This window comes from Leucopleurus acutus (genome assembly GCF_964270905.1).
Source record: "Leucopleurus acutus genome assembly, chromosome: X".
NCBI lineage: Eukaryota > Metazoa > Chordata > Mammalia > Artiodactyla > Delphinidae > Leucopleurus > Leucopleurus acutus.
Window position 1 is genome coordinate 83,552,112 of NC_139148.1, and position 25,252 is coordinate 83,577,363.

Sequence of the window (25,252 nt, forward strand, 5' to 3'; positions counted from 1 at the left end):
TTTTAGTTGTAAGATTATACATTGACTAGCTGGCCGTGATGCCTCCAGGCTAGGCGTTACCATAATTTCTTGGCAAATTCTTACATAATCTGCTGACTATTGCTCTTGCAGAGGTTAGTTATTATTGTTCTAGCAGGAGTTTAATTGAGAGCATATGATTTGAAGTCAGGAAATCTGAGTTTAAATCTTAGCTGCTATGCAACCAAGAGCAAATATTTTACCTTCTCTAAATCTCAGTTTCTTCTGAGTCATGATAATAATACCTTTCTCATATGGTTGTTAGTGTGATTAAATAGAATAATGTACATGGAAAACATTGCCATTAGTCACTAGTAATTTGTTGTTACAATAATGACGGTTATATTGTCATAGACCAAATTGGACTTCTTCTTGATCCATGAATACATTTCTAATGTTTCTTACACGAGATTATTGAACATGGGAGAGCTTTCTTTTCATAGCTAATGGCTGTGCTTTGGAAAAATTTCCTATTCTGTGTAGAACTACAGTTCTCTTTCTATGTAAATCGGGAAGCTAATACTTTATTTTCTCCCTCTCAGGCTTCTGATTTAGGTTTTCATTGAGTGACTATCGGACCATTTCTAATGTCATAAGATAAAATCCAGAAAATAGTTGAGTCAGTCATTGAAAATAAAGTCTAGTCAAAATTCTTTTAAGTATATTACATTTTAAAATAAGAATGCTTGACCTTTGAGTTTTACTATCATAATATCAGCCTTTATTGTCTGTGTGTGTTAACCTAAAGGACTGAAATCCTATTTGTGCTTATTTTTGTTTTGTGAGGTCAGTTCAACTTTGACAGTCCCATAAGAATAAAAGAAATGAAACAATTATCACTAAACTGGAGAAACTATTGCTTATTATCATCTTGTTTATTTTGTTTGCTACTTAACTTGGCACTGAGGAAAAATTTAAGCGAGTTTATGCTGAAAATCACTGCTAAAATTTGGAACTCACCATAATTGGTCAAAATAAATCAGTTTTTCAACCAGCTGTTTTTAAGTAGCTATAAATTCGATTGAAGATGCTTTTATTTTTTTAACATCTTTATTGGAGTATATTTGCTTTACAGTGTTGTGTTGGTTGCTGCTGTATAACAAAGTGAATCAGCTATACATATACATATATCCCCATATCTCCTCCCTCTTGCATCTCCCTCCCACCCTCCCTATCCCACCCCTCTAGGTGGTCACAAAGCACCTAGCTGATCTCCCTGTGCTATGTGGTTGCTTCCCACTAGCTGTTTTACATTTGGTAGTGTATATACGTCCATGCCACTCTCTCACTTCGTCCCAGCTTACCCTTCCCCCTCCCCATGTCCTCAAGTCCATTCTCTACATCTGCGTCTTTATTCCCGTCTTGCCCCTAGGTTCTTCAGAACCATTTTTATTCTTTTAGATTCCATATATACGTGTTAGCATACAGTATTTGTTTTTCTCTTTCTGACTTACTTCACTCTGTATGACAGATTCTAGGTCCATCCACCTCACTACAAATAACTCAACTTCGTTTCTTTTTATGGCTGAGTAATATTCCATTGTATATATGTGCCACATGAAGATGCTTTTATTTTTTAAACAACCTTAAAGTTTGGATTTTTAAATCACACTTGTCTGACAGTATCTATAGATTAAAATGCATGGACATTAGTTTTGATAGTTCAAATTTACTTATTTAGATGTTTAAAATGAGATTTCTTTTGTGTTATCCAGAGTGAAAGCTGGCAAAATCAAGTGGACATTGATTTTTGATAATAAAGTTCATATATTTATGGCTGCAAATATTACTGGGATTAGACTGTTTTCCATGTTGGTATTTTTTCAAATGAGTGAATTCCTTTTTGTGAATGTGGACAAGCTTCACCAATTTTAGCATTTCAATTTTGGAGAACTTAAGATGAGTCATTTTTCACAAAAGGCTTTATCTCTTGAATTCTTTGCTATCTTTGCTTGACAGAGGGAGAGGATTTGATGACTTTTTGAAAACTCCCTCTGCTACTTGGCCCCATAGTGTTTTAGTTCTCTGTAATAAAAATGGAGCAGAGACTTGAAAGGCCAAAATCATGGACACAGAGAAGAACAAACAGCCAATTAAGAGGACGAAAAGAACAATCAAAAAGGAGTGAGAAACAGGAAACCACATTGTCCCCCCAATGAGAAAGGAAAATGTTTCAATAAGAAAAAGTAATCAACAGCTTACTTCTTTAGGTAAAAATAATGATATTTTGCCTTTTCTGGAGGATAATTTTAATGGTACATTGCAGAGATTTTGGAGGAGGGAATTGTAGGTGTGCTTTTAATATTTATAAATTATTTTGAGGGCCATGCATGAAGGCTGTCTGTACGTATACTCCCAATAAAATAACACAGCTAATACAGATGAGATATTAAAAAAAAAAACTACTTACCATCTAGTGAGCAGAGACTTTCTTTGCCTAATTTGTATTTAGAAAGCTCTAAATTAAAATGCTAAAAGGAAGGCAAACAGTTGCAGCCAGTGCTGCTGGTATTGTAAATACAACTTGCTTACTTGATATAATTTTAAATAAATACTCTTGACATTAAGACATAATGCTTTCTGATCATGTAATGGTAAACCACAGAATAATAGAAACATGTTTGAAATGGGCATAGTTTTACCACGGTGCAATATTAATTGTATGCTTCTATATCTTCAAATTAATTTGTGACATCTCTATACAGAGATAGACTTGTATAAAGGAAAATGAATAACTTTTTTGTCTACAAGAATGTCATTTCATTTGTGAACCATCATAACAGAGTTTCTGTCTGGGCATACAACAATGGAAATATGTAATGTTTTATCTTCCAAAAATACTTTGCTGTATAATAAGAAATTCTAATTTGGCAGTAAAAGAAAATCCACTAAATAGACATATATTTTATATTTATATAAAATTTTTTGTTAAATCTTACACAAGACAAATACCATATGATATCACTTATATGTGGAATCTAAAATATGGCACAAATGAACCTGTCTACAAAACAGAAACAGACTCACACACATAGAGAACAGACTTGTGGTTGCCAAGGGGCACTGGGGAGGGAAAGGGATAGACTGGGAGTTTGGGGTTAGTAGATGCAAACTATTACATATAGAGTGCATAATAAACAAGGTCCTACTGTATAGCACAAGGAACTATATCCAGTCTCCTGGGATAAACCATAATGGAAAAGAATATAAAAAAGAATGTATATATGTGTATAACTGAGTCACTTTGCTATACAGCAGAAATTAGCACAACATTGTAAGTCAACTATACTTCAATAAAAAAAACATTTTAGAAAACCTTATACATGACCAAATAGACACTCAGTTCTGCCTTGTATTAATAAATTGCCTAGTATCTTCTCTTTAACATAGCTAATTTATACCTTTTCTCTTCTTTAACCTCTTTCATGACCAAGTTCTCAATCCCCAAAGCACACACCACACAGACACATACACACAAACAGATATACACACACACGCTGATCACCCGCCTCACAATTCTTTGACAAATCTAGAAGCACTCAATTAAGAGTTCCTTCATCTCCCCCTGTGAAACCTACCAAATTGCCCTGCATCTATACGTGTACCATTTCCTATGACTGTGGATCAAAAGAATCCCTCCACCTGTGGAAAAATAGCTTGTCCACTTGGGCAGTGGTTCCCACTCCTTAGTGATTCATCTCCTTTCCCCATGCTATATTTAGTTTTTCATCACAAATGGATCATTTTCAGCAGCATACTAACATGCCCTAGTATCTCCTCTCTTGAAAAAAACAGAACCACTCTTGACCTCATCACCCTCTCCAGCTGTTACTAATCTCTATGCTTTCCAGCTGTTACTAATCTCTATGCTTTCCAGAGAGCAAAACCCCTTGAAAGATTTCTCTGTTAGTTGCTGACTTTGCATTCTCATCTTACTCTCTTTCTTCAGTCCCCTCCAACTAAACTTTCATCCCCATCACTCCAGAGTCTACTCTTGTCAAGATCACCAGTGACCTTCAATGTTTGCTTTGTAATTATTGTTTTAACCTCTCAGCATCATTTGATATAGCTGATCACTCCATCTCTCATAGAGGACATTTATACATGACTCCATACTCTCTGGGTTTCCTTCTTCTCCAGCCCACTCTTTCTCAGTTTGTATTGTTCACTGTTTTAGTTGCTTTTGAGATATGTCTTGGGGCTGGAGTCAACAAGACTTGATGATGAACTGGATGTGTGGGATAAAAGACAAAAAGGAATCAAGAAAGACTCCTAACTGTTTGGCCCAAGCAACTGGATGATGGTGCCGTTTATTGAGAAAGGGAAGACTTGGCTAGTGGTAGGGTCAGGGTTAGGAATGAAGAATTTTGCTTTGGCCACGTTATGTTTGAGATACCTTCTAGACAGAGATCATAGTGAAGATGTCAGGTAAGTAGTTGGATTTGAATCTGGAATTCCAAAGATTAATTATAGCTAAAGATATCAATTTAAGATCATTGTCACGCAGATCATATTAAAATAATGCATCTGCATGAAATCACTTTTTGATAGTGTGTACATGGAGAAGGAAAGGAAGTATGGGACCAAGCCCTGGTGTATTCTATCAGTTAGAGATTGGAGAAGGGAGGAAGATTTCAGCAAAGGAAATCGAGGAGAGTATGGCCAGAAAAAAAGTGGAATAATATGGTGTCAGAGAACCAAGGTAAGAAAATGTTCCAAGAAGGAAGATATGATCTGACAGATTAGGGAGAAGGACTGTGAAATATCAGTTGAGCTGGCAACATTGAGGTCACTGATGCCCTTTGGAAGTTTCAGAATAGAGTTTGACCTAGATGCCATGTTGGAGTGAGTTGAAGAGTGAAATAGGAGGTGAGGGGGTGTATGCACTGTGGCTAGATAACTCTTGCAAGGCTTGGTTCTGGAAGAGCACAGAGAGGGTGGTATCTGCAGGGTGTATGTTAGTAGGGGATTTAAGTTTTTTGTTCAGATGGGAAATACTAAAGCATCTTTGAATGCTGTTGGGAATAATAGAGTTGAGAAAGAAAGGTTGAAGATGTAGAAGAGTGATTAAAAAAAAACTGAAAAGAGAGGAGTACTAGATCCATATGTGGAAGAGCTTACCTTTGATAGGAGGATCCTTTTCTCCTTTATAATAGGAAAGAAGGAGGTGGTGTAAATGCAGGTTTATTTGCTAGTGGCATGATTAGAATGTTTCCATTTGATTAGTGATTTCTATTATCTCATGGGTTAGTCATCAGGGTTATCACCTACCAGTTTAGCAACAGTGTGATTTGATGAGAAGTAGATCATTTGAAGAAATTTGAGATAATTCTTGGTAAAGAGTTGCCACCATTGCAGGGCAATATTGAGTATTCATTTGAAATTGATGATTATTACTTTAGAGTGATACGACTCTTCCCAGTTAGGTCATTTTTTTTTTTCAGAAATACTCAGCTGTGCAAATGCAGGCCTAGGAAATAGAGTAGAAGCATTAATTGGAAAGTGTGTTGAGTATGGTATGTTAGAAAATGATTACTAATGCCTAGTAATACTTATTTGGCCTTGGAATTTAAACTAGAGGGGGAGAGAATTGAGGACAGGAGAGGAATGATGGATGGTGGGTCAAAGGACTGGTGGTTTCAATGATACTTAGAGGTTGATTCAGCAGGGTTACTTGATCAATTAAGCAGGAACTATGGGAGAAAAGATCATCAGATATTGTGATTGAATTGGGATTTAGGAGGTTGAGTTATTTTTGGTGACCATGGTGTAGCCATGGGATTGAATGGCTTTGGTTGAATTCAGTACAACATAGATGTAAAGAAGCACAGGAAATTGAGAGACTAGATAGGTTTGGGATGTGGCTGATAAAGTCAGTGAAAACAACAGAATTTAGAGTGGACAAAAAAACGAACTCAGTTGCTCAAGTCCTCCGTAAATGAAGGGGAGTGACTAAGAGATCTGAAGATAATGGAAAAAATGGTGTAGCTGGATTATGCTGGCTACTACCTATTTACCTCACAAGGGTAATATGAAAATTAAATATTGGCAAACGAATTACCTTATAAACTGATGACTGAATGAAGGTAACTTCATGCATTGTTAGAGGTAGCCCAATGAAAATGGATTCCATTGTGTTTATCTAGTTCGGATGGTACATTTAATGAGGACAGTTTAAGTGGAGTGACATTAATGATGGCTAGCTATGATTATAATCAATTTGTCAAGCTTAGATTGATCAGTTAGGTTTACATACTCCTCTTTATCTAAAAAAAAGCATGTAGTAAAGAAAAATATATAATTACAAATGATTTTAAAATAACATATGACAGTCATGATTTCAGAGATGAAATGTGCTTTCTACTCTGTTTCATAGGAATGGTGTGTAAGGGACTTACTTGAAACAGTTTAGATTGGTCAGGTTAGCCAAGATTATATTTTGGGAGGTAACAAGGCTCAAGGGGAGTCCTAGTGTTTTAGTCTTGGTTCTCTGTGACTGTGTGACCTCAGTTCCATACACAGAAACATGGGGAGATTGTGTTAAGATATTTTTAAGAGATCCTCTGATTCTGTTTTATGATTCTATGAAAATAAATTTGAGACATTTCTATGAAAATTGTATCTTAGCTTTTAGTGTAGACAAATATAAATATATGCTATGTATATTTGTACCCCCTTGATACAGGATTCCAAGCTGTTAGTGATGGTGTGATTTAATGCCTCAGGTTTTCCTCTTATTCTGTAATATCATTTAAGTGGCATCATTAAATATAAATCATCATAAATATCATTAAATAGGCATATCTTTAAAATAAGACCAGGAAAATAGCATAACATAGTAAACTAAGAAACACTAAGGAAAGATGAGTTATATTTTAAGTTTTTATTTGGAAATCATTTCAAACTGACAGAAATTGTGAGAATATTGCAAAGAACACTCGTATATATCTTTTACCCAGATTCATATACTGTTGACCCCATTTCCCCCCCACACCCATCTCTTTCTGTCTCACTCCTCTCCCATCAACCCCATCTCCATCTCTGGCTCCATTTCTTCTTCAGCCTCCTTGAATCTGGGAACATTTCCACAGCCATTCTTCGTCTTTTAAAACATTGATATTTTTGAGCAATATGTATCTCCTTTTCTTTAACAGGATGTTTTTTCATCTTGAATATATCTAATGTTTCTTCATGATTAGATTTAGGATATGCATTCTTGGTCAGAATTATACAGAAGTCATGTTGTATCAAGTATCACATCTAGAGGCACACAATCTCTGTCTGTCCCTTATAGATGGCATTCATTTTGATCACTTGGTCGAGATATTATATGATTTCTCCAGTGTGTAATTACTATTCTTCCTTCGAAACTAATAAGCAGTCTGTAGGGAGACATTTGAAGACCATGCAGATCTCCTGCTTCTCATCAAAATGTTCCCTTTGGTTATCCGATATTTTCCATAATGGTTGTAAAATGATGATTTTCCAACCTCCCTTCACACAGTTGGTAATCAGCATTCTGTTGTAAGCAAGACCTCTCCTTTCTCATCTATCAATCGATCAGTATATTGATGTATCTACTTAATGATTGATTTGTTATCACTACGGACTTATAAATTCCTCTTTTGCAGTGGTTCATAATGCATTACTGAATGATTTTGGTGCTCAACTTTTCCCAGATTTGGTCAGAGGGAGCCCCCTTAAGCTATCCTTGTGACATACCTACCCCCTCCCTACACTTTTAGCACTACCTTACTTGCTGATATAAAGATATTTTAGTTTCATCTTGTACCTACTCTTCCATAGCCCTGGGATAGCTATTTCTCTGAGGAATCTGATTGCTTTTAATGGGGAATCGTATGACAGAGCAATACCTAGATACTAGGTGTGTGGTCACTGTTACTGGAATGAAGGAAAATAAAAACAATTTAAATCAACAGAGGGCAAAGCATTAAAAATGTAGTTAGGATATGACATTTTTACCCAAATCATTGGGTTTCACTTTTCAAATGTCCCATTGGTGTGACAGAGGTATGAAACCTCAAACCCATATGTGGTAGCCTAATTATAATTAATAAGTTTAATTTTCTTTTTTTTTTTTGTTTTTTTTTTTTTTTTGCGGTACGCGGGCGTCTCACTGCTGTGGCCTCTCCCGTTGCAGAGCACAGGCTCCGGACGCGCAGGCTCGGCGGCCATGGCTCACAGGCCCAGCCGCTCCGCAGCATGTGGGATCCTCCCAGACCAGGGCACGAACCCGCGTCCCCTGCATCAGCAGGCAGACTCTCAATCACTGTGCCACCAGGGAAGCCCAATAAGTTTAATTTTAAAAAATAATAATTAGTGTGTAAGGTGAGGAAGTAGCAAGTACTTACCTGTCCTAACATAAAGAAAATACTACTAACTTGTGTAATGGCCATATATTAGTACTCTATTTGAGTTGCTTTCGTAACATAGTTAATAAAATGAGAAATTGAAATATCAAACAGAATTAGACAAGGGATTTTAGTGAGAAAACAGAATCTGTTTCCACCTCAGAAAGTTTCAGTTAAACAATAACTTTAATAATCCACTATGGAGTACTACAGGTGAACAAAACTCTTCTTGAATTTATATTTTCAACATAAAAAATCTCTCAGGTTATGGAGTTTCATAGAGTTTGTTCTGTGTATAAATAGTTCTTTGATTTTTCTGAACATATCTTTATGGTAGTTGGGAAATAACAGTTGATGAAACAAACTCCTACCTATTCAATAAATTGAATCATTAAATTCAAAATTCAATTCAAAACTCCTGCATTCCGTGTTCTACTTTATTTTCTGAAATCACCCTGTTTATTTGAATTCCTTTCCTCCTCCTAAGCATTTACATTTTTCTCTTCACTCTTGCATCACTTGATAATTGACCTTTCTAGAAATAAGCATACATGGAGCTACAGCAACAGAAACCTATTTAACACACTTAGATATGTTCTTTTATGCTCAAGACATTAAGTGAGCACTTACTGTATTCAAGGCATTGTGCAGGGAGCTCTATTTCTTTAAAAGTTGTTTGAATTACTAGTGTTTCCAGTGAAGCTGATAATAGAGTACGGTCCCTCCCTACCAAACCACATTAGACCACCTTGTAAGATACATTACTCGTTAGGTTGCTAAGGCATAAGGTCAGAGCTTGAAGTTTATAACATAATGACATTTGAAGTTTTCCCTCTCTGTTCATTACCAGTGCCATATCTGGTAGTGAAAACAGATAATACTTTTTATCTCTCTTCTCTCCAAATATATTTCTTCCTAAAATCTTATATTTTTAGATATTAAGTTTTCTCTAAAACATATCTTGGAATTGATGGGGTACCGTTTCCCCCTTTAACATGACAGTGACAATTCAAGTGCTTGCTTTTTGAAACATTTTCCTGACATGTACAAATGAGGTATTTTTTCTTTAACCAGTGCTTCTTTTTGATTCATCTTTTCCTTTTATTGCCTCTTGCTTTATGAATAATTATGTATTCTCACTTGGTTCATTAAGTAGTAGTAGCATAATTATGAGAGTATATTTAAAGAATTTCTTTTAGATTGACCCAATCTATATGAGACATCAACAACTTACAAATAATTGAGCCATGTTTGTATTTTTTCCCTCTCTGGAAAGGGAATACTAACATTGAAACTGGAGTTGTCTTTGGACTTTATTCAAATGTGTCAATTTTGTGAAACCATACAAAGTTGTTCACTTAGCTTAAGGGAACAGAAGAACTTTGTTATGCTCTTTGAGTGTTACATTAAACTAGATCATTGCCTGAGGATCCTATTTAATATGTCCATCTGATTTATGATTTTTTTGTAGTCCTTTCTCCTTTGATTTGTCTCGTCTTTGGAAAACTTGGCATTTCTATTTTATTTTTCATACTGTCTCGATGATTATCTATGCATTCATTACTCTCAGTAATGTTACTTGCTAAATTTAAAGCAAATTATGTGGAATATTGTGTCTTGAATTAACAGTCATGTGGCAGGAAGGAGGTAACATGGTTTGTAGGTTTACAGAATGATTTTTTAAAGTATCAGTTTACATAAATTCTTAAAACACTATATTTAGTGTCTGGTCCTATGGTATATCTAGGATAATGTTAAATATACTTTCACTCTCATTTTTATTATTGATTTAAAGAGACTTTAAATTTCTACAGGACATCACATTTCTCCCTTTCTGGCCATCTGTCATATAATTAAGGTGATATCAAAGACTGATTAGAATATTTAAGTCATTAAGATTTTAATTCTTAATTGTATAATCTCCCTTGGCAGGGCTGTTAACTTTTATGATACAGGGAGTGTAGAAATTCAGCAGAGACATTTATTTATTTTCTTTTATGAACAAGGCTATACAATTTGCATTTTTCCAGGTGGTAGTGGGAATATGAATAGATCACACAGCTGCTGGCTTGGTGGGTTTGGGGGGTATGTTTAGCAGATGTTTGCAGAATCTGGAGTTTGAATTATTCTCCAATATATAGAAAGAGACACAGATATCTGTTCTCTAGTTTAACATTTCATAATATCTATTTCTTTGTGATCTTGCTGGTATAAAACTGCCTTGCTTTGTTCCCTGGTTTTTTTTGGCCCCTGCCCCTCAAAGGAATTTTAATAGCTTAGGGGATATTTCTACCAAAACCTTTGAATTAGATGGACATTTCTGTTAAGTAGTTGAATATATTTTCAAGAATAATGTGGGATTTCTATAATTAGCTCAAAAGTTTACCTACAAGAAAGAAAATGAAAACCGCAGCCAGCTTCATTTCCATGGCTCATTTCTATAGTAAAATCACCTACCTAGGCTAAAGAAGAACCATTTTCCCCATTTCATCTGAGATGAGATAGCCTGTGAAGAACTTGGGCCAACCTGATTTTTTATCATTTACCTCATTAGATGCTTTGGTTAAAAATAAACACTGACAAACAACAGGGATTTGGGATGCGCATGATTCAGTTTATAGGTCATCAATATAGTGATTACTGAATATGTGCTTTTAAGGCCAATTTATTGATCAATTCAAACAATATTTATTGAGCTACATGAAAGCTACTTTGCTAAGCATTGTGAGATCTACCAAGATGATTAAGTTAGACTTGGACCCTTACATCTAGGAGCTTAATTTTCATGAATGAGACATTCACATAGCTAATAAGAATATACCAAACATACCAAAGTCGTGTAGGTGAGATTGAGATGAAGTGGTGCTGGTTTTAAGGGAATGAGGGAAGGGGAGATAGTGGAAAATGTCATGAAAGTGGAGGTAAGCTAGCTGGGCCTTTAAGGATGAGTGAGATTCAGGTATTTAAGTAATGTGGCTGAGAAGGAAAAAAAAAATTTCAGCAGAACAAATTTTATGTTGAAAAACCTGGAGCTTATAATGTCCTTTTCCCCAGGCAACAGCAGGTGTGTTAACATGTGGCTAGACTGTAGAGTTCATGTTAGAGATGGAAGGAGGGGGGCGCTTTAGAGGAAATGGCAGAAAATGGTGTTAGAAAGATATGTTTGAACTGGATTATGAGGGCCTTTAATTGCTAGACTAAGAAATCCTGACTTTAACTGATAAGAAATTTGGAAGCATTGAGGGATCTTAGAAGACTGACCTGAGCAAAGCTGTTTTTAAAGACATTTAGTGGAGTTGCTAAGGTGAAAGGGCCTGAGGGCCTGAATAAGAATTGTCCCTTTAAGTTAGAATCTCTAGGACTAGAGAACTTATTATTGTTGTGTAATAGGGTATAGGTAAGAGTTAAAGGTGAGTCTGGAATTTTAAGACTATGTGACTGGGAAAATGAGGATACTTTTAACGTAATTAGGGGAGGGAAAGAGAGAGGAAGAACAGGCTCAGAGGAAGGTGATGAATGGGTCTTGGAAACCATGAGATTGGGTTGCTAGTTCTCAGCATCCAGGAGGAACTATCCAGTAGGCTTAGAAATGCCAGTCTAGTCTTGGGTGAAAATTCTTTTAAAGTATATTCCTGGGAGTGAAATTGCTGGGTCGTGGGATATACACACCATCATCTACAAAACTGTATTGTTGTTGCAGTTGTTTTATGACATCATTATTTGTTTAGATTTGCCCACATGTTTACCCCTTTCTTTGCTCCACACGGCTTCATATATTTTCCACCTTCCTTCTAGAGTCATTATCCTTCCTTAAAGTATGTCCTTTATAATTTCTTTTAGTGAGGGTCTGTTGGTGGCAGAGTTCTAGGTTTTGGTTTTTTGAAAATGCCTTTTTAATATCTTATTTTGAAAAATATTTTGTCTAGATATTCTGGGTTATTATTTTCTCTCAGCACATTGAAGATATATATCAGTCCCCCAATTTTGGCTTCTGTTGTTGTTGATAGGTTAGCTCTCATTCTATGTTTGTTACCTTTAAGGTAATGTCTTTTCTGTGTATTTGATCTTAAGATCATGTGTTTATCTTTGGTATTAGAGTTTACATCACTATGCTTAGGTGTTGATTTCTTTTTATTTATCCTACTTGGGAGTTTTTTGAGCTTCCTGAATCTGTGTATTTGTGTCTTTCTGGAATATTGGAAAATTATCAACCATTATCTCCTCAAATATTGCCTCTGTCCCATTCACCCTTTTCTGACCTTCTGGAAATTGAATTATAAAAATTATACCTTGTCACTCTATGCTGCATTTCTCTTAACCTCTCAAATTTTCTATGTATTTATTGCTTAAGTGATACATTCTAGAACGTTCCTTCAGCTGTATCTTCCACTTCATGAATCTCTCTTAATCTCTGTTTCATCTGCTGGTAAACCAACCCTCTTGAGTTTTAAAATTTTAATTGTTACTTTTTTTTTTTTTTTTTAGTTTTAAGAAATTTCATTTGGTTCTTTTGCAAATCTGCTGAAAATTGGTATTAGTATTTTAATAGCATCTTGCTCTTTGTTAATAATTTCAATCCTTCTTATTTCTTTAAGCATATTAAATATGTTATTTCTTGTACATTTATCTCTGGGAATATTTTAAGGCCTCATGTGAGAGTTAATATCCTTCAGAGGAGATTCATATTTGCTTTTGCCAGGTTGCTACCAACCTAGAATCATGTTAAAATTTTGGCTTAAGTTAAGACTCAAGGAAGTGTGAATTCAGGCTGTATGAGGACTGGCTTTTGATTAGGAATTCTCAGAGAAGATTTTTACCATCTCCATTTAGCACCAGGGTTTGATGTGGGCAGTTTTCTTCTTAGGCCCCTTGGGAGATGAGCAAGTTCATTTCTAATTTACTGTTAAACTGAGTTGTAGTCTTCTGGGGCTTTTAGGGCCATGTTCTATTATTACTCTTTCCACTTTGACCAGGCCCTGGGCTTGGTTTCCATTCACTCATACTTGATGCCTTGGAAACAAGCTCAAGTTCATCTGGCTTTAGCAAATTCACTCAAGGTCTAAAGCTGGCTCTACTGATGTTTGCCTCTCTGAGTTCTTTCACTTACTTTTTGGCCTCCAGGTATTCCTTACTTTCTGGCCAGATTATGCTTTTAAGATTATTCTTAAAAGATTCATCACATTTAGTTCTTTCAGTGGGGCGTAAGTCAGGGTATATATTCTGCCATACTTTCAGAAACAGAAGTTCAGGTGACCCATTTTTTGTGGACATGTGACACCTCAAAATGACTTTATTCTTATCTTGTAGTTTCCTAAACTTGAGACATTCATACTTGAATACAGAAATTGTGGTGTCCAGTCTTTTTCTGATCCAACTTAGTTACATATTAATGCTCATTTTTAGAACAGGAAAAAAAATTGTAACAAGCTATTGAAGAATCACAGTGATTTAAGAGGTGATTCCAAGGACTATGTTTTGTCAACAGGTATAGTTTCTAGTCCCACTTTCACATAAAAATTATCCCCCTCCTCTTTCACAAAAGAAATTTTTTAAAAAGGTGGGGAGGGGCTTCCCTGGTGGCGCAGTGGTTGAGAGTCCGCCTGCCGATGCAGGGGACGCGGGTTCGTGCCCCGGTCCAGGAAGATCCCACATGCCACAGAGCGGCTGGGCCCGTGAGCCATAGCCACTGAGCTTGTGCGTCCGGAGCCTGTGCTCCGCAACGGGAGAGACCACAACAGTGAGAGGCCCGCGTACCGCAAAAAAAAAAAAAAAAAAAAAAAAAGCTGGAAGCATGGGTCACTAATATTTAAGGAGTAGGTAGAGAATACAGTGTGGAAAACCAAGGGCTGGTCAGAAGCATAGGTTTGATTATCAGGGAAGTCTTTGGTCTTCAAAGTCATTGAAGAGAAAGTTTCCAGAACTGTTTTAGTAATAAGGAGTAATTCAGTAGTTTCCTGTATTGATGCATATGATATTATGGATATATATACAACACACATATATTAATATAGACTTGGAGGATAGTGAGATCACCCATATCTGGTGTTATGTAATTTCATACCTTAAAGCAATAAGACAATTTCTAGGAAGGAGTGAAGAAAAAAAAGAACAGACACTTCTTGGTTTATGTCTCATTTAATAGAACGGTTCTCTCATTTTTCAAGTGATCAGCTTGAAGTAGTTTTGTTTGTTTTTTTTTTATGCGTGTTTATGCATTTCAGTTTCATTGATTACAGGCTTTAAAAGGTTTTAATGTGGCCAAGTATTGAGGATGTAGCTGTAAGAGTCTTTATGTGGTGGTAAACTCCAGCATTTAATAACTGCTGAAAATGCAGTGTCTTCTCTCTTATTGTATTTGACAGGTTTTTTGTTATTATTTTGATACTCTTTATTTTGCCAAGAGGTAACTCATTCCCAAAGGTATTTTATGCCAGGGAAATTTCATTCCACTTTGTATAGAAGGCTAGGTTTTATATTATATTTTGAGTGTGCATTTTTACTGTGGATTATAAATTATTGGAATTACTTAAGCAAAATTCATACCAAGATTCTGTATTTTCAAACTGATAATGACCATATGCACTGGACGGCAAGCCCAGAAAACTGCCAGCAAATAATCATCCTTGTCTTTAGGAAACAGTTAAGTCATTGTGTCATGCTTCAATCACCATTAAATATATCGGTGGATAGACTCATGGATTCATTTCTGTTCTTTATATTAAACCAGGTTTTTCCTTTATCATCTTTAGAGATGGAATTTGGGATGTCTGGTATGCTTACTTGTAACTTTACAGAACCCCTTTTCTTTCTGTAGCTCACTGGGTTAGAGAGCATGTAGTGCAGTATTTGAGAGTGATTGGTGGAGGCCATTGAATGGGAATTAGCATTTAGGAAGGTTCCTATTAAGAGCTAGTCACTCTGCTTCATGTTTTACATATGTTAGTTCACACGCTACGGGAGGCACCTTGCTGTGGTGGAAGGAATATGAACTGGAAAGCTCTACTGATGTGGGTTTGAAATCCAGATTTATTACTTGTTGGATGGACAAAGTTACTTCACTGCTCTGAGCCTAGGTTTTTTTGTAGTAAAAACAGAATATTTACCTTGAAGAGTTATTATGATTTAAGGGATAGAGATATATAACCTAAGGCACTCATTAGATAGGAAATAATAGAATAATCAATATCATTAATAATAGCGGATATTAGAAAGGAAATTAAATGTTTGATTTTAATTCTATCATGAATTAAATAATTCATGCATGGCATACAGAGAAATGGGAAGGTATAGGCAATCACTCTTTTTTTTTTTTTTTTGCGGTACGCGGGCCTCTCACCACTGTGGCCTCTCCTGCTGCAGAGTACAGGCTCCGGACGTGCAGGCCCAGCAGCCATGGCCCACGGGCCCAGCCACTCCGCAGCATGCGGGATCCTCCCGGACCGGGGCACGAACCCGTGTCCCCCGCATCGGCAGGCGGACTCTCAACCACTGCGCCACCAGGGAAGCCCTGGCAATCACTTTTTAAATAAAACTTTAAAATGTTAATTTGGCAAGCATGTTGGATATCGTAGGTTTGTTAAGGTCAGTGACTGTTTCATGGAACTCTTTCCCTTCCTAGTGTAACATCTTGCCCCCTACTAGGAACTTAACTATTTCTTTAATTGTATCACACTGAAATTGTTTGAGGTAGCATGATTTTGTAACTAAATTGGCCCAGCAAATTTTATTCTTTCATTTGAATATTTTCTGTTAATATGACTATACATGCAGTCAGTAAGTCGAGAAAGCCACCTGCTTTCTTGTTGGTAGGCCACCTAGCTAGTCCATCTGGACTTGGTGTAGAGGGCGGCTTTAAAAACTACCATTAGGTCTGCATATTGTCAGATTTCACACCTTCAGGACACCGTTGGTAACTGGGTGATAGCCAGTTTATTTCCTTCAACTAATGTTGTAGATAAACACTTCATATTTTAGTTTAGCCCTGCTATGACAGAATTACAGTGTTCTAATCTTCATCAGCACTTTGTGATCCAGAAACTTTGTATTTCAATAAAAATGTCAGAGGCTGCAGGTTCTGGAGAATTTACCATTTGAACATACCAATTTTGTTCATTTGTTGACTCAGATAGATGGAGTTGTATTTCTTTGCCGTAGATGTTGACAGGATCTTATGGGCCTTTGCTGTATAAACATTTAGTTCTCTAAACAATAATTTCCAATCTAGTTCTGGTGGTACTGCTAAATACTACTTTTCTCTTACTATGACCCTGGAAAATGCTCTTTCATCATCAGTAAAAAGAGGGTGGGGTACTTGCTTACTGTCAATGTGGACTTTCTTTTCATGCTTGATTTCATTAATGAGCAATTCCAGGAAGCTTTGGGCCATTGTATCACTTTGTTTCATTCCATTATAGATATTGATGCAACATGGATCACTGAACAGTATAATCTCTTTTGCACAGTTTCTATTGATCTTGTCCAATAAATCATTGTATGCTGGGTTTATTCTGAAATCATTTTGGGCATGAAAACTGTTCTTGAGTTTGACAATCAGGTACCTTCTTGTAATAGGCAAACTTATGCCAAGCTGGGATTCAGTCATTTCGTTTCTGTCTCCTTCATACTATAGATGGTTATTTTTCCTAACTTCTCAAGTGAGTGGTCTTTACACCATTTCCCTTCACTTCTTCCCTGCATCCTGTAATATGGCTTCTGTTGTCATTGCTCTCTTGAAATTGCTCTATATGGTCTGAAATGGACTATTTTCTTCTGGTCTTTTTTTCGGAACTTAGTCTATGCTTGACCTTCTTGCTATGTTTGACACTGTTGATTACTTTTTCTTATTGAAACATTTTCCTTTCTCACTGTGGGGGCAATGTGGTCTCCTGTTTCTCACACAGTTTTGCTTGTTCTTTTTGTCCTCTTAATTGGCTGTTCGTCTCTGTGTCCACGACTTCAGGCATCATCCCCAGTGTCTAATCTTCTGTCTTGGATTCTTTCTCACTGACTGTTCAATCTCCGCTTAGGCTTCAGTTATATCTTGAAGACAAGATTGTCAAATTCGCATTTCTCTTCCTGCACCCTCATCATTTTCCACTCTCATATTTCACATGTTTCATTCACATAGTATTTCTTGAGTATCATTTTCTAGATACCATGGGAGGTGGAATGGATGTGGGAGACAAATTTGTACCAAACCTGTTGTCTTCCCTCACAAAGTTGTGAGTTTGTAACTTAGGGAAGGCAGAAAGATGCATACATGAGCCTTAGTTAAGTAGGACAACATATGGAAGTACCTTATCAGTGATGTAGGAGGCAAACCAGGTAGTGATAATTGGAGGTTTCATAGAGAAAGTGACACTTTATTTGGGTCTTAATGGATAGATATAGGTTTGACAGTACAGATGTGAAGGGAGGTGAGCTCAAATTATTTTGCAGTCCTTTGGGAGTCCTGTCATATTCTTCTGACTGTAGGTAGACTTGTCCTAGGTAGACAATACGCAAAATATTGCTTAAAATTGGAACCTGTAATCTTTTCATCTATATTAGACACCCAGAATAACAGTATGCACAATAACTCATGTCATACCCGTAATATATTTAAAATATATATGTATTAGAGGCAGAACTTCAAGGGTAATTTTAAAGAAGTATAACTGTTTAGCTTTCTATATTTACTTACTCCTATTGTATCTTGTATGCCTTGGCTTTTAAATATACTACACCAGATATCAGATGTAATCTCTGACCTTTTAAGTGTCTTTTCAGATTTATCTCCATGAGCTCTGAGTGGAAAGCTAGATATATTAGCTCTTCTTTCATTCCTCTTCATGAATTGTCATACCCAACTTTGGACTTTATGTTTTTTTCACCTGATATTTTAGAACCATTTTCCAGGAAGAAATAGGAGTCTTATCATTTCTTACTAGCCAATCTGAAGCTTTTGATTTGATTATATTTATTTGTTTTAATTAATTAATTTTATTTATTTTTGGCTGCATTGGGTCTTCGTTGCTGCGAGCGGGCTTTCTCTAGTTGCAGTGAGCGGGGGCTACTCCTTGTTGCGATGCGCAGGCTTCTCATTGTGGTGGCTTCTCTTGTTGCAGAGCCCGGGCTTTAGGCGTGTGGGCTTCAGTAGTTGTGGCACGTGGGCTCAGTAGTTGCAGCATGCAGGCTCAGTAATTGTGGCTCACAGGCTGTAGAGCACAGGCTCAGTAGCTGTGGGGCACGGGCTTAGTTGCTCCGTGGCATGTGGGATCTTCCCGGACCAGGGCTTGAACCCGTGTCCCCTACATCAGCAGGCGGATTCTTTACCGCTGCACAACCAGGGAAGTCACTGATTATATTTCTTTATGACACCTCTGTTCCAAATTTTATGTATTGACTTCCTGCTCCCTCTCTGTAGTTATGCCCAGTGTTTAAGTTCACATTCAAAGTATTCCAGGCTGAAAGCAGAGGCACACTTTGGTGGCAGCCATGAGTAAGGCCACAATGAACCCCTGCAGTGATGGGACTGAAGTGGCTGGGGTGAAGTAAAGGCCAGCCTAATGGCGAGCACAGCAGGTTTGAAATAGTTTGCTAGGAAAAAGAGTCAGCAGGTTGCTGTCCTCATCCAGTCAAATTTATTTGCTGTCTGTGACTATTAGCAGCTGCTTCTTACCTGGGTTATTACTTTCTCTTTTATGTTTCAGGTAAAACCTTCAATTCAAGGGATTTCTGAGTCTTTTTTTTTTTACACATAATGTAGATTTCATTTTAATCTTTATGAGATGTGTTTGACTTTATATGGTGATAGCTGTATCTGAATTCTACAGATTTCAGAGAATTTGGGAAGCAGTGCAGTGAGGATGCAATGTATTCATACACTGAGTTTTGCTTTGCTCTGAGATTTAGTATTTAATCTTAAACATTGCTTTTATCTTATGCCTCTATAAACAATACAGGAAGTTAGGCTCAAAAACTAATAAAAGGTACACAGAAGGCAATTACCAATTATTCTACAATAAACTATTAGGCTTATATTCTTGTTTTATACTGTATCTTTTATAGTTATGTTAAAAATGCTCTACAGCACTGAATATAGTATTATTAAAAGATAGTTCTTACAGGAGACAGAGTTTCTTATAGCTGGACCCTCATCCAACAACTTTTTTTTAAGTTCTTAAAAGCTTACAACCCAAACTGTTTCTGGCATTTAGTAGAATAAAGTACCTCATGGAAGGTCATTGTTAAATAGAAGCCACCTAACTATGATCTATTTAGTGATGTGCACACTCACACATAGACGCCAGTTATGGCTATCAATGCCTCAATATTAAACTAAGTGCATCTATGGAATAGATTTCATAGAAGTTGATTTAATTTATTTTGATGAATAGCTTACATGCTGAACTCAGGTTATCATTATTCTGATTGTTTATAGGTGATATCCACATGCTACTAGCTAGGAACATAACTGAAGTTGACCTTGGCATAAAATAGAGTACTTTCTTTAGGGATTATGTACTTTCACTAGAGTTTGGTTCTTGAGATCTATTGGTCTAAGGCATACAGTCTTTAAAATGGCTACCTGGTGTGCAAAAGCAATGAAACCAAGCTCCAGTGTGCTTGCTTCAGTATCATTTTGTTGAGCTCAACTGTGGATTTTGGTTAGACTGAATTTTCCCTTTTTTGAAAACTCTAGTTTTCATGGAATAAAATATTTTAACTCTCCCTATTTTGCATATTCCAAGCTTTACCTGCTCTGGTTGTTCTCGGTGATGTGATAAAAAAGGAGCATGTTTACATCAAACAACGATGAATCAGTTTTCAACTATCTTCCACTTTCCTTTCAACAACAAATCATTGTTTTTTCCTTTCTCTTCTAGCATGGTGATAACTGGATCTATAAAAGGGAAGGGAGGCCCTGGTATCTAATATTAATTTTAGTATTATCTATTAATGTATTATGTATATACACATTTTAAACTAATGTGCAAAATGCATTCTTATTTACTCTTAAAACTTGTATGTACTTCTATGTACTTAGAGTGATAGATTATAGCAAGCAACATATGGCAAGATCTTTGCTCTCAGGGAATATATCTAGTTGATAATTGATTTAAAAATAGGGACTTCCCTGGCAGTCCAGTGGTTAAGACTCCATGCTTCCAGTACAGGGGGTGTGGGTTCGATCCCTGGTCGGGGAACTAAGATCCCACATGCCGCGTGGCGTGGCCGAAAAAAATAAAAATAATAGTAAAGAGTGTGCCATGAGGATCATTCACTTTCTTTTAAAATCTCATCAGTTGTCACTACTGTGTACCCAGCTGTTGAGCAAGTGTTGCCTTCAGTGTTAGATTCTGAGCTGTAGAAGAAATTACAAACAGGACTTCCATAGGTTACTGTTGATGATATTTGCAGTTTTCAATTTGGGGATTATTGAGCTATTACAGAGTGTTGTATTATATGCCAGAGAGCAGTTGTTCTAAACCTTGTTGATATCCAGAATTACCTGGGGAGTTGTTAAGAGATACAGGTCCTGAGGCCCTACGTACAGAGATCTTGACATTTTGATTCTGTAGTTATGGATGTGTTCCAATCCAGATTATAAGTAGATGAGAGAGTAGGGAAGGACAAGGAGATGGGGTCAAGCATTCGACATTCTTGATAGTATAACAGGATGATAGGTAGGGATAGAAGAGGGTTATGAATCTGTTTGTCTTAAGAACAGGATAACTCTAAGCTTATTCAAATTTTGTTCTGAACAAGTCTTTCCAACATTTCCAGAGTAATCTCACATATTGCTTACTACTTTGAAATAGAAAGTCACCAACAAACCACACTTGACTTAAAAAAAAAGAAAGAAATGAAAAGTTCAGATACCCCCTCTCCTACACATGCTTCGATTGCCTTCAACAAAATACACTGATGTGGTTTCTGAACTAAAGAAAATTACTGCTGAAAGATAAAATTGAAACCAGTTGGAATCCAAAAGGGGAAAACAGAGACGATGTAACTGTGGTTGTTTCCCATTGAGCTCAGCCAGTAACAAACCAAATTGAGATAGTCAGTAATATTTTTATGTACATAAAGTAAGAGAACTGTATTATATGAAATTCAAAGTTCTGATTTATGTGTGTTTTTTATAGAACTTGGATTTCATCTTTTCATAAACCAGTATATCCCAAGTGAAACATTACCAAACATTTTAGCTCCTTATGAGTTCTTATTCTACCTAGATATTGATGGGATGGTAGAAGCTAATTTTATAATTTTATTAAGGCTAATTTGTTTTTATGGTCATTTTACGTGTAGACATATGATGAAATCATATGAGAATATACAGAGAATAAATAAGAGACAGTTATGGTCTGGGATTAAATCGTTGATCCCCGTAGGGTTGACACACTTAAAAAAACATCAGGCGTATAAATGTGTTTGATTACGTGAACGCTATTTGAAAAACAAAATTATCAATCAACAGTTACAGTAAGGCACTTCTAGATGCTATTTTGCAGGGAAGAGGTTGAACATTTACTCACATTTTCAAAAGTTGAAGTAAGAATAAGTTGACCTCAGTTACAAAAGGAAGGGGATGAGGGACTAGATACTTACTGAGCACTTATTATGTCAAGGGTTGGTAAACTACAGAAGGCAAATCCGGACTGCCACCTAGTTTTGTAAATACATAGGTGTTATTTGAAAGCCGCCATGCTTGTTTGTTACTCATTGTCTATGGCTGCCTTCGGGAGACAATGGGAGAGTTGAATAGAATTGCAAGAGACTGTATGGCCTGCAAAGCCTGAAGTATTGACTATCTAGCCCTATCCGGGACTGCCACTTACACAATTCCTAGAATTTGCCTCAACTGCTTTTCAAAGATTCTCTTGGTTCATGCCAGAAGTCTGTGGGGGTGGCGGTGATCACACTTCGTCAGCTAATATTCTTTGGTTTGGGCTTCCTCATCAAGCCTGTGCCTCTTATGAGTATATTGCTCCAGTCCGCACAACCATTTTTTAAAAATCTGGTGACTTCTCTGAGTCCTTGGGTCCCTGATATAATCTCTAAGCCTCTCACTCTAGTTCTTCATAAGTTACACAGAAATCAGTTCCTCCAGCTACCTAGTTGCTTCCCTAGAAGTAACTAATGTAATAAATGTCTTGTAAATCTTCCCGGAAACATTTACGTATATACCGGCAAATACATATCAATATTTTTTCCTCTGTTTTCCCCATAAATGGTAGCATGTGCTGTACAGTCTTGTATACCTTGTTTGTTTCATTTAACGATATTTGTGAAGATCATTCCATAAAGAGCTTCCTTGGTCATGGATATAGCAGCAGAGTAGTCCGTTGAGTGGAACACACGATGGTTTAATCAGGCAATCTTCTATTGATGAGCTTTTGGGTCATTTCAAACCTTTTGCTATTAAAAACAATGCCCAGTGATTTCCCTGGCGGTCCAGTGGTTGAGACTCCGTGCTTCCACTGCAGGGGGCATAGGTTTGATCCCCAGTCCAGGAACTAGGATCCCACATGCTGCGTGGTGCGGCCAAACACCCCCCCCCCCAAAAAAAAACAAACAATGCCCAGTGTACCATAGTTTATTGAATCTGTCTCCAATTGATGAACATTTGTAATATTTTGCTAGTAACAATACTGGAATACATAACCTTAGACATAAATCATTGTGCACAAATGTGAATATATATGGATTATTCCAAAATATATATACATGGATAAATTCCAAATAATTGGAGGGCCTGTTCTTTTCCAGGCACAGATTTAGGTGCTAGCATGTAACAGTGCACAAAACAGTCACAAATACATTTTTTAAATGGAGCTGACATCAAAGTGGAAGGAGCAGACAATAAATAAAGAAGACATGTATTATGTCAGATGGTGATAACTGCTATAGAGAAAAATGAAGCAGGCAAAGGGTGAAAGGAGTGCCAAGAGGGAGGAGTTATGATTTTGAAGCACATCATCAGGAAAGATCTCTATGAGAAAGTGACATTGACCAAAGATCTGAAAGAAGTGGGGGAAGATCTGGGGATGATATAACCTCGAGTGCAAAGGCTCTGCTGTGGGAGTTGGTCTGGTATATTTGAAGAACAGCAAGGAAGCTAGTGTGGCTGGAGGAGAAGGAATGAGAGGAAAGTAGTAGAAGCTGAGGTCACAGTAGCTAAGGAGAGGACATGGAATATAAAGTAAGGCCTTCTAACTTATGGTTACCAAAGGGGAAATGTGGGGCGGGGGATAAAGTAAGAATTTGGGATTAACATATAGACACTACTATATATAAAATAGATAATCAACAACACCTACTGTATAGCACAGGGAATTCTACTCAATATTCTGTAATAAATTATGTGGGAAAAGAATCTGAAAAAGAATGGATCTATGTATATGTTTAACTGAATCACTTTACTGTAACCTGATACTTACACAACATTGTAAATCAACTATATTCCAATATAAAATAAAAAAATTAAATTTAATAAAAAACAAAGCAAGGCATTCTAGGCTACTGTAAAGACTTTGGTTTTTACTCTGAATGAGACAGAAAACCATAGGGGGTTTTGAACAGTGGAATAAAATGAATTGACAGGATATAGTGAAGAAGGGCAAAGATAGGATGGAGACGGCTAATCAGTTTACTGCAATAACCTAGGCTAGAAGTTACGGTGGCTTAAAACCCTTGGGTAGGAAGTGGAGGTGATCAGAAGTGATCAAATGCTGGATTTGCTGAAGAGTGGGATGTGGCCTGTGAAAGAAAAGAGTCAGTGATGATTCCACCTTTTTTTTGCTTGAACAATTGGAATTAAGTTGCCATTTGTCGAGAAAAAGACTAAAGCAGATTTGGGAGTCAGACAAGGAGTTTGGTTTGGGATGTGCTAAATTAGAGACAATTATTGGGCAACCAAGTGGAAATATCCAGGAGATTAGAAGTTTCTTTTTAGGATACATAGTCTCCCAGTTTCTGTCGTTTGAATAAGTCCCTGGTGGGATCTAGAACACTGACGTTCTTCTAGACATGCTCAGGTATACTTGAAACCCAGACTGAAAAATCCTACATTGTCAAGTTGAGGCTCTGGCTCCAACTCTCTCAGGGTGTTATTTTGCTCACTCTTGCTCAACAAGGTTAATTGCCTTCTGCATTAAACTGAATTGTGTGCAGGACTTGTACCAGTCTGAGATGGACCACATTAAGAAAGAAAAACCTGGATATGATGAATACCCAAACTGTATTCTCAGCAAGAAATGCCCTATTAGCCCAGTGGCACTGGGTTTTAGCATCATAATTCCTACTGTGATGTTTTCTCAATACTCCTCTTTGTTTGACACACTTAGCTCTTGGGGTTTCTTGCTGGACTTACTGATTTGTGACAAGAAATTAGGAAATTTGACAGAACAGGAGGTCCTCTGAGTGTATGGGATGGCCAGAAAACATCAATCCCTACGTAGCAAAGCCAGAGCCAAGCTGCGGGTAAAGGGATTAACTAGAACTTGAGTCAGGTACTCACAGAGATTAAAGGTTAACAGGAAGAACTCCCACCACCTCATTTGTCAAGTACCAGGTTGAGGTAAAAACCATACTTGAGTTTTGGCATTTAAATGATCATTTCAAATGAGGGAAACTCTCCCTAAAACCTCTAAGCTAACTTTATTTGTCCTTCCTAAAATATCCATTACCTGCTTAGCTACTGAGGCCCAATTGAAGATATACAACATTAGCTATGCACGTTGTTAAACATAGTGTTCTGGTGACATTTAGCAGTGTTCAGGAACTGGTTTAATGAACAGGTGTACAAGTATATTAGTTATGCAGATGTTAATTTAAAGTAACATGTGCTGCCTGATTTGGGGGGTTCTTGTCTA

At 36.8% G+C, this 25,252-nt stretch overlaps 1 protein-coding gene across 6 annotated transcripts in view; it reads left to right on the forward strand.

The window, feature by feature from the left end:
* Positions 1-25,252, forward strand: part of DIAPH2 (diaphanous related formin 2) — an 889,270-nt gene that overhangs the window by 355,072 nt on the left and 508,946 nt on the right. The gene's annotated exons all lie outside the window — the stretch shown is intronic.